The sequence below is a fragment of the Astatotilapia calliptera genome, chromosome 9, assembly GCF_900246225.1.
Source record: "Astatotilapia calliptera chromosome 9, fAstCal1.2, whole genome shotgun sequence".
In the NCBI taxonomy this organism is placed as follows: Eukaryota; Metazoa; Chordata; class Actinopteri; order Cichliformes; family Cichlidae; genus Astatotilapia; species Astatotilapia calliptera.
Genome location: NC_039310.1, coordinates 23,223,317 through 23,232,129, shown reverse-complemented (window position 1 = coordinate 23,232,129; position 8,813 = coordinate 23,223,317).

Below are 8,813 nucleotides of genomic sequence, written 5' to 3'. Positions count from 1 at the left end.
AACAGAAGAGGATGCTAGAGGAACCTGTAGCATCTTCTTCTGAGAGAAGAAGATGAGCATTTAACTTAAAAGATCTTAAATTATACTGATTTATTAAAGCTCTACTTTTTGCCTACATGTACAGAATAGTCCACAAGGACTTCAGTGACTAGTAATGTTTAAGTTAAAATTCGGCGTTAAGGTTTAGCTTTTAGCAGGTCACCATGTCTGAGCCTTGTGTAGCAATTAAGGACTCCCAGTAAGTGTTTATGTTCTCAGTTGTTAATAAAACTGGTGTTCCTCCAACTGTATTGTGTATGGGGCACAAAAACTGAGATCTCTGAGAACTCTTATCATATAACGCAACTGTTTTCTAAAAATGCTTTAAACTTGTTTTTTAATGTAAGCCACTCAAAGCAGCAATTTTATTCTACGGCTAAATTAAGGCTGTAAAAATTAATTTAGAATTAAACTGCTTTACCACACACTCAAAATAAAGAGGTTATTGTAACTTTAGTTGCACAATTTTTGCACCAATTCATCACATTTCATAGTTCAGTGGTTTTACTTTGTAGTTTTTAAAAGCTTAACTTCATTTGTATGCGTCTAAAGGGTGCTACAAATGTACAAGCAGCTTTCACCTATAGTTTCGAGAGCAAAATGTTCATGGTCCTTCAGCATTGCTTTTGAAATTCGCAAAAAAATAAAAAAATAAATCTCGTTTGGAGTTTGAAATTTTTAATTTAAGCGCCCTGAAAACACACAAGGTCACACAGTCTTCAAACAAAAAAATAAACAGTTTTTAGGATGTCTGCAGCTCTGTGCTTGTCCTTGCCTCGTGTTGCCTCAGTTGTGAGCCAAATCTGGCTAAACCGCTGCCGCATCATCGGTTTTAATCAGCTAATAAAATGACCCCCCACCCCCGACTCCTCCCTTCCCCACCTGAACACTTAAACTTTTAGTGAAATGTTTTTGTTTTTTTTTATCTAAAAAGATTTTCTGTTTGGTACTATTCATAAACAACTTATAGTCAGTTTGCTCAGTTTTTGGAAGGGAGGAAATCAAACTGGCAAATGTCATGAAAGTTGGAGCTGGCAGATCTTTTCACTGGCAGTCAGCAGCTAGCACCCTGGGCAATATACAAATACAACATAAGCATGTGAATGTGAATATGCCGAAGAAGAGTGTTCATACAAAAAGTCCTTCTGATTTTTAAAATTCTTTTTATCAGTTTCTGATACACTATTCAAAAACAATCACTCTCATACTATCTGCTATCTTTTTGCAGGGTATTTTGTAGATATTTGAAGTCAGACTTGAAATTCCAAACAAAATTCCAAACAGGCCGGAGGTGCTTACAAAGAAAAGGAGCAGAACTCCTTAACTTCATATTTCAAGTTGCAGATAAAAGCACAATTAGTCAACTGTAGTTATAGGATGATTAAGAATTTATGATAAGAGCAATGATAAGCAACATCCTAATGATACATTTCTGTAACAGGGAAGAAACAAGATTCAGCCCAGCAGGCGAGGGTGACTGGAAGTCAGCACCAGAGAAAAAGACAGATTTGAAGTTCTTGTTTATGAGAGGAGGTCTGAGTTCTAGGCAGGCGTTAAGGTGGGATTTAGCAGGTAGGGTCACACTAAGATCAACATGGGCAAAGTAATTACTCAGAAAGAAGTCACACAGTAATCTGCTTTGTGAGGTCCAGCTGATTTTTCTCCTTTGTACAAGCAGCGATGACCCAACCTTTGCTGCTTCTCCAGTATTCACTGCTCTTTGTGGGTTTAAGGCTCCAAATTAACTCAGCAAGATATAATGTGTCATCTCAATCTAATTAAAATCATTGCCTCAATTAATTGATGTAACCTAACAGTGACCATGAATAGCCTGCTCTGTACCAGCCCAGCATAATGAATCACTGTGAACTTCACCACAGCATTGTGATCTAACCAGTGTAGCCTGCACTGAACAACCTGGTATGTTAACCTTAAAATAATACAAAATTAGTATAATTCAGTTTGTTTTGCAAGGAAGTTTCACAAACGTATTCAGCTACTCATCACGTATAGCGCCATCTGATTTAAAACCTCTCAAACGAGGATGTTACATGTAAGATTTAAAATTCCAGTTTAGCCAATTTCACTTGCAGAGCACTCCTTACCTTTGAAAATCATCTTTCATCTTCCTCTTCTGTCCTCTCTTACCTACATCTTTCTCATTTCTGATTTTGTCACATTAATTTTTTTCTCTCTCTCTGAGAAATAGACTAACTTTACATGGAGCTCACACACTCATTTTGTGCTAAACTGAGCAGAAATGACCTGGCTCTAAAAAAAACCCCTTTACTCAGCTTACGCTTGCTCCTCTTATGTGACGCTAGCTAAAAGGTGAAGTACTGCGAGCCATTTTATTTGCATCTGCACCATGAATGCATCACAGGGATGAGAAGAAAAAAAGGGTGTGAGTGGGCTGTAGGATGTTTTCATTAGTTTCTTGTTACTGAGCAGGGCCGTGCAGAGAGGTTTAAAGGGGCGGGTGCTCAAAGTTAAAAAGGGGCACATTGAACCAGGCTGAATAACAACAACACACATTCATCAAGAATCTAACATGGGCAACAAGGCAAAGCAAACGTAGCCGATGTTTTACCTGATGGGTACAATGTTGCTGTTGAGGGGCTGCTGTGGATAGTGCTGGAGGGCAGGGCTGTGTTGATCTGAGACTGTAGACATTAAAAAGTCCATAGGAGAGATGGTAGCTGATTAAACAAGTGTCATGAGATAATAACAAAATGCAAAGATTGGTGACAGCGCTTGGCAACAAAAAACTGTGAGAAATAATTTAGGCTCTGCCTGTGAATCACTCTTTGCTTCTCTTCTTCCTTCCATCCCATCATTTCATATATCACTCTCCACTTGCTGTCTATCTGAGAACAAGGCACAACTTGCTATTGCAATAAACTATAATCTAATTATCCACACCTAACAACTCTTGCACTTAATCTATAATAAAATGATGACAGAAAAATGTTATAGCACTGCCTTTAGTAGCCTCACACAGCGCCTACTGTTTCCTCCTCATGTCCTTACCAGCCATGTCTGGACAATGTTATATCATGAGTAATATTTTTTTTAAAAATCCATCTAAATAAAACACACACATGCAGGCGCACACAGTGACATTTTAGACCTTCTTCAGAATACTGTATATACTATGGGCATCACGGTGCTGATCCAGAATCCTTACATTATTATTTATTACTAGAGCTACAATAATAAAGCAATGAGGAGGGGGAAGTAATAAATATGAAATAATGTCATTATGATGATTCCATTTGTTTCACTATCCACTCTGTGCAGGGGCAAAGCTTATTACATTTTTAAACTAGAGATACAATCATTTTACTGCTGTAAATTCCAAATTTTGTCTTATTTAAAATATAAATCTAATATAATCTGCTTCTTAATGTATGTTCTTTAAAGTATAGCGTGTGTTTTTTAATATATTATAATTATAATAATTATTATGTGGACATGCATATTAGATCGTTTTTTAGTGAAATATAATCCCTCCAGAAAGGCAGGAAAAGCCCGGAAACTTACTTTAAAACTAAATATGTTTCTAAATACTTTAAAATGAAATATGTTCCCTAAAACGGTGACAGAGCTACAGACCCATGACAGCCTTACACAGGTAGCCAGCAGCTATGACCAGCACTACTTGTGCAGTTAATAAAAGGACAGGTAATGTTTGTCACGCTGTTGCACACACGCACGCTCGTTTGTTTCAGTTCGTCAGTTGCAACAAGACAGCTTACCAACGTGTACGTAATTAAGCCAATACTCCTGTGTGCTATGCACTACAGTGTACGCTGTACACCTACTTACTGGTTTTGTCGCATCAGTCTGTGTCTCTGAGTTAACTTGTGTTTCTCCTACAGCTCCGGACCGCTAAGAATGCGCGTGCTCTTTGTGAGCTCGTTCCCGGCTCGTAACAAGGGCGATCATTGGTTAAATGTGATCATATGACTGATGCAAGCCAGATCCTTTTATTTTGCAAAACTGTGATTAATAGTTAAATATCATTGTTGAAGGGCACAGACAGGACTCCGCACTCACACACACATTAAAAAATAATAATTTTTTAAAAAAAATAGTTGCCTCAACAAAAGGGCACTTTGGGCATCCATCAGGAAAGGGGCGGGTGCTCAAGCCCCTCTAGCCCCCCCCCCTCTGCACGTGCCTGTTACTGAGCAAGTATCTCCATGCTGTCATTGGAAGCAACTGCCAGGCTGCAGCAGGCAAAAACATAACTAATTTGACAGTAATATGCGTTAATCTGCTTATCATATTTAAATGCTCATTAAGAGAAGGTTCTGGATTGTTCTGGCCCACTTTAAACTCTGCTGGTAGGAGGGGACACCCTGCTGTCAGGATTGGGGTGAGCAGATCAGTGGATGGATCATATTGGATGGAAGGTGCAGGAGCTGAGGCTCTTTAGGATCCGTGGGGATGACAAGCAGCAACAAATCTGGGCTGTAGCCAGCAGGTGATGCGGTGCTGCTTTAAGCTTTTAAACTGTACTGATTTATTTTATGTTGCCTTTTTGCTCATATTCCAATATCCTGAACAATGAGGTGGAAATATGAAGATAAAGGAATATGGACTCACTGACATTTTTGCAGCATTTGCTGAATCATTCAGTTTCTAAGAGACATTTTTTTTCAGGAAAGCATTCTTCTCTCCTTTTTTGAAAATGGCAGTTGCAGAAGCTAGATGTTTAAACTTTATGTAAATTCTAACTGGTAACAAACTTTATTGGCTTTTGTTAGTTTGTACTATTTTAAATATTTTCTTGGATCTTAGTGCAGAACAACGAATATGTTGTAGTGCTTGAAAACAAAACAATAGAATATATATTAACCCTTTAAGACCTACCATAGAACCAAGTCCGCCAGAGCTTATCTTTATATTTTTACATGCTGTAGTGCCATTTTTGGGAGCATTTCAAGTTGCTATACATCAATACAACCATTATAGCCCAAATTTTAATAATATGTCTGCATTAAGTGCATAGTAATTACATAAATTGCAAAAAAGTGCAATAAACTACAAAATTTTTTTAAATCGTTTTTGTTTTTTTAACATATATTTCTAGTTAGAGAAATTTAAGAGGCTTATCCCTCAAAACTGTAAATACAAAAAAGTTGCACAAAATAGTTTCCCACCACAGGAAATTTATTTTGAGTGTCTTCATAGTTTTATTTTTTAAATACACCAATTTTTATATACTGCAGGAAAAACGAAAATAAATATTATAATGCAAATTTGCAAAAAAACAGCATGTGCATCAAAATAAACTATTTCTAGCAGTGCAATATGAGTCCTAAGCATCCCAGAAACGACACAGAAAGTCATAAAGTCAAACATAACCTTTAAAAACACCAGTATATGCCTGTATAGGCCCGGAAGGTAAAAAAACTACATTTCCGCGAAATGACATCACTTCCTGTTTTGGGCAGGTAATGGGGGAAATGCGATAGTTTGCGCTGAAGTTTATTCCAACTAGGAAGTGTTATGAACAGCTGATCGGATCGGCAAAGTGTGTTTCTGGAATATTGTGTTTTTGTTGCTGCAAGTGCTTTTTATGCAGTTTTTGCAAAGCTATATGTGGAAGGAAACCGTGACCTAGGACAAGCTGATGGCATAAGATGTAAGTACAGCTCCTGTGGTTTCATATGTAAAAATAATTATTGCGCTAGCTTATGTGGTTGCAGTGCTACCGGGATTTAAAAATAGTTACGCAAAACGGAGTGTGCCTGCTCCGACCGGCTATAGTTATAGGGTTAAAAAAAAAAAGAAAGGCTAAGAGTTAATCAAAATCTTTGTTGAATTAGCGTACAGCTTCTTGGCATAACCATGTGTACTTGTGGTATTTCAGGAGTGTCTTTGAGAGCATTTTGTTCCAAGGCTGAACAGAGGTAATAGAAAATGAGGAAAGAGAGGTGAAATAATGTTCAACAAAATTCTCCAGTTGGCATCAAACCAAGAATGTCTTGCACACAGGTTGCTTTTCAACCGCCAGGCCACATAGGTTCCCCACAAGGAGATAAGATTGGATCACTGTAGTTGTCCTCAATTTCATTTTTTTTTTAGCTTCAAATAAATTGGTAGCCACTCAGAGGTTGTCCAGATCCAAACAGATCATTAAAGTTCATCTGAAGCTCATATTTGTTAAACCTCTAACATTTGTTAGGTAACAAACTTTGGTGGCACAGTGATCAAGTTTATTTAGTGCAGTGTTACTGAAATGAAGGCCAGCGCTTAGAACATAAAACAATGTCTGCAAGAAACTGCTGGTTTTAAAGGGAAGTTATTTCGCTAATTTTCAGCTCAGTGTTTTTATTCTTGGCCTCTACTAGAATAGCTTTGCATTATTCAATCCATCCATCCATCCATCCATCCATCCATCCATCCATCCATCCATCCATCCATCCATCCATCCATCCATCCATCTTCATCCGCTTTGTCCGGGGCCGGGTCGCGGGGGCAGCAGCCTAAGCAAAGAGCAATTCAATTTTATTTATATAGCACTAAATCCCAACAACAGTGGCCTCAAGGTGTTTTATATTATAAGGTAAAGATCCTAGCAATAATACAGTTTTATGACGATTCATAGTTCATTGTTTGAAACGAGGTGCTTAAACACTTGAAGCCATCTTTGTTCTGACTGGCTGCTCCTTGTACAGACGGTTTGAACAGCAAACAGAAGGAAGATTCCATGTTGACAGTCTAAGCTGTGCACCTGTGATGACCATATACAGTCATTTTTCATATTTTTGCACATTACCAAATACACCTACCATTTCTACAGGAATGACGAGGATCTCTCATTATACATTTTGAACCCTCAGAGAATGCACTGCTAAAGGGAACAACAAAAAAAACTATATCTCAGATTCTACAGGACTTAGGTCAAAAAACTTTAAATGTCAAAGTTCATGACAGTAAAATTAGAAATAGACTGAACTTGTATGGTTTGTCTGGAAGGGCTTCCAGGACAAAGGCTCTTCTTTCTAAAAAGAACATGGCAGCATGATTTAGGTTTGCAAAGATGCATCTGAACAAACCACAAGACTTCTGGAACAATGTCCTTTGGACAAACAAGACCGGAGTCTTGTTTGTTTGGCCATAATGCCCAGCACCACATTTGGAGAAAGCCAAACACAGCATATCAGCACAAACACATCATACCAACTGTCAGCACGGTAGCAGAGGGGTGATGATTTTGGGTTGTTTTGCAGCCACGGGACATGGATTGCTTGCAGTCATTGAGCTAGACATTAACTCCTCTGTATACTAAAGTATTTTAAAATTAAATGTGAGGCAAATTGACCTCAAATGGGTTACATAACAGGGTAATGTTCCCAATATGGCTGAAAAAGAAAAGACTAAAAGTGTTGGGTCCTTAGGAGAGCTGTACAAAATAGCAAATACCTCAGTGAACTGAAGCAACATTGTAAAGAATTGGCCACAATTACTCCACAATGATGTGAGACACTGATAAAGTCATACAGAGAACAATTACTTCCACTTATTGCTGCTATAGGTGGTTCTTAAAGTTTTCACAGTACTCCTGTGACTGTAAAGGTTACGAGATCTCACTGACATCAAACAGTCAACACAATAATCTGTTGCTATGAGCATCACACCACTCTCTTAGGCAGTATTGCTGCTCATAGCAAGAATACATATACTAGCATCAATATCTGAAAAGTTGGCTTTGTTTAATACGAGAATCCACCATCACAGCAGTATAAACACGACAGAAAATAAGGAAAATAAAAATATCTTTATCTTTAATAAGCCACAGCAGTGAACTGCTTGATTGAAATTATTTAGCTGTAAAAAAAAAATCCTTGCTTTCCACAAGAATAACAATTTCCCCAAAAGATAAGTAAACAGCCAATGTGAAGAAACTGCATTACATGTATAACAAACCCCCAAACTCAAATTTTGCACTAAATGAAAAATGCCATTGTAAACTAATCTCATTTGGGAATAGTGCTAAACATTGTTCTTGAAATAAAAATCTATCATATTTTTGATTAATAAATCTATGGACAGAGCTTGTCTGCTAGAGGCACTACATGAAAGCCTTTATATTTACTGCTGGAGAGATCTTTTCTGTTTAAAAAGGGGGAAAAAACACCCTCCTGGCTCACAGAAAGAATTTCTTTTTATGTTATCAGAAGCAGAAGCATTGTTTATATGGAATAAATGGAAGAGAAGCACGAGCAGTCATAGCAACCTAAAAAATCGTTGAGTGACAGAAAAACTGAGGGAAGATTGCAAAGCATTGCACACACCATTTGACTGACAGGCAATACCTGAAAATGGATTACTTGGCTGCTTTGAGACCAAGTTGTCACCAAAATAAATGTTATAAATAGGAATCTCCTGTCTTAAAGGCTTTAGGCTTGTAACTGGCATGATTTTAGCACATATGTTGCTACCACTGTTTTACAGGGCTGCCAGACGAAGGCAGACACTTGTACACCGAGTGGTAAATCTGTGTTGGATGAATGCCTCAATGAGTGCGATTTAAAATCCCATCTTTCTGCCTGGTGTTTAGGCCTCTTCAGACCCTGCCGATAAGAGAGGGAAGTTTTCAGCCGCATTACAAGTAGAGAGAGGATGATGACAGCAGGGCTCACCTCACCCCAGGGAGGTGAGTAGCCCAGAGGTGTTGTGAAGAAATGGATTTTAGGAACACGGCTGTGCACCGAGAGGACCAAAATGGAGGAAAGCGAAGTCACACAGTGGTAAACACT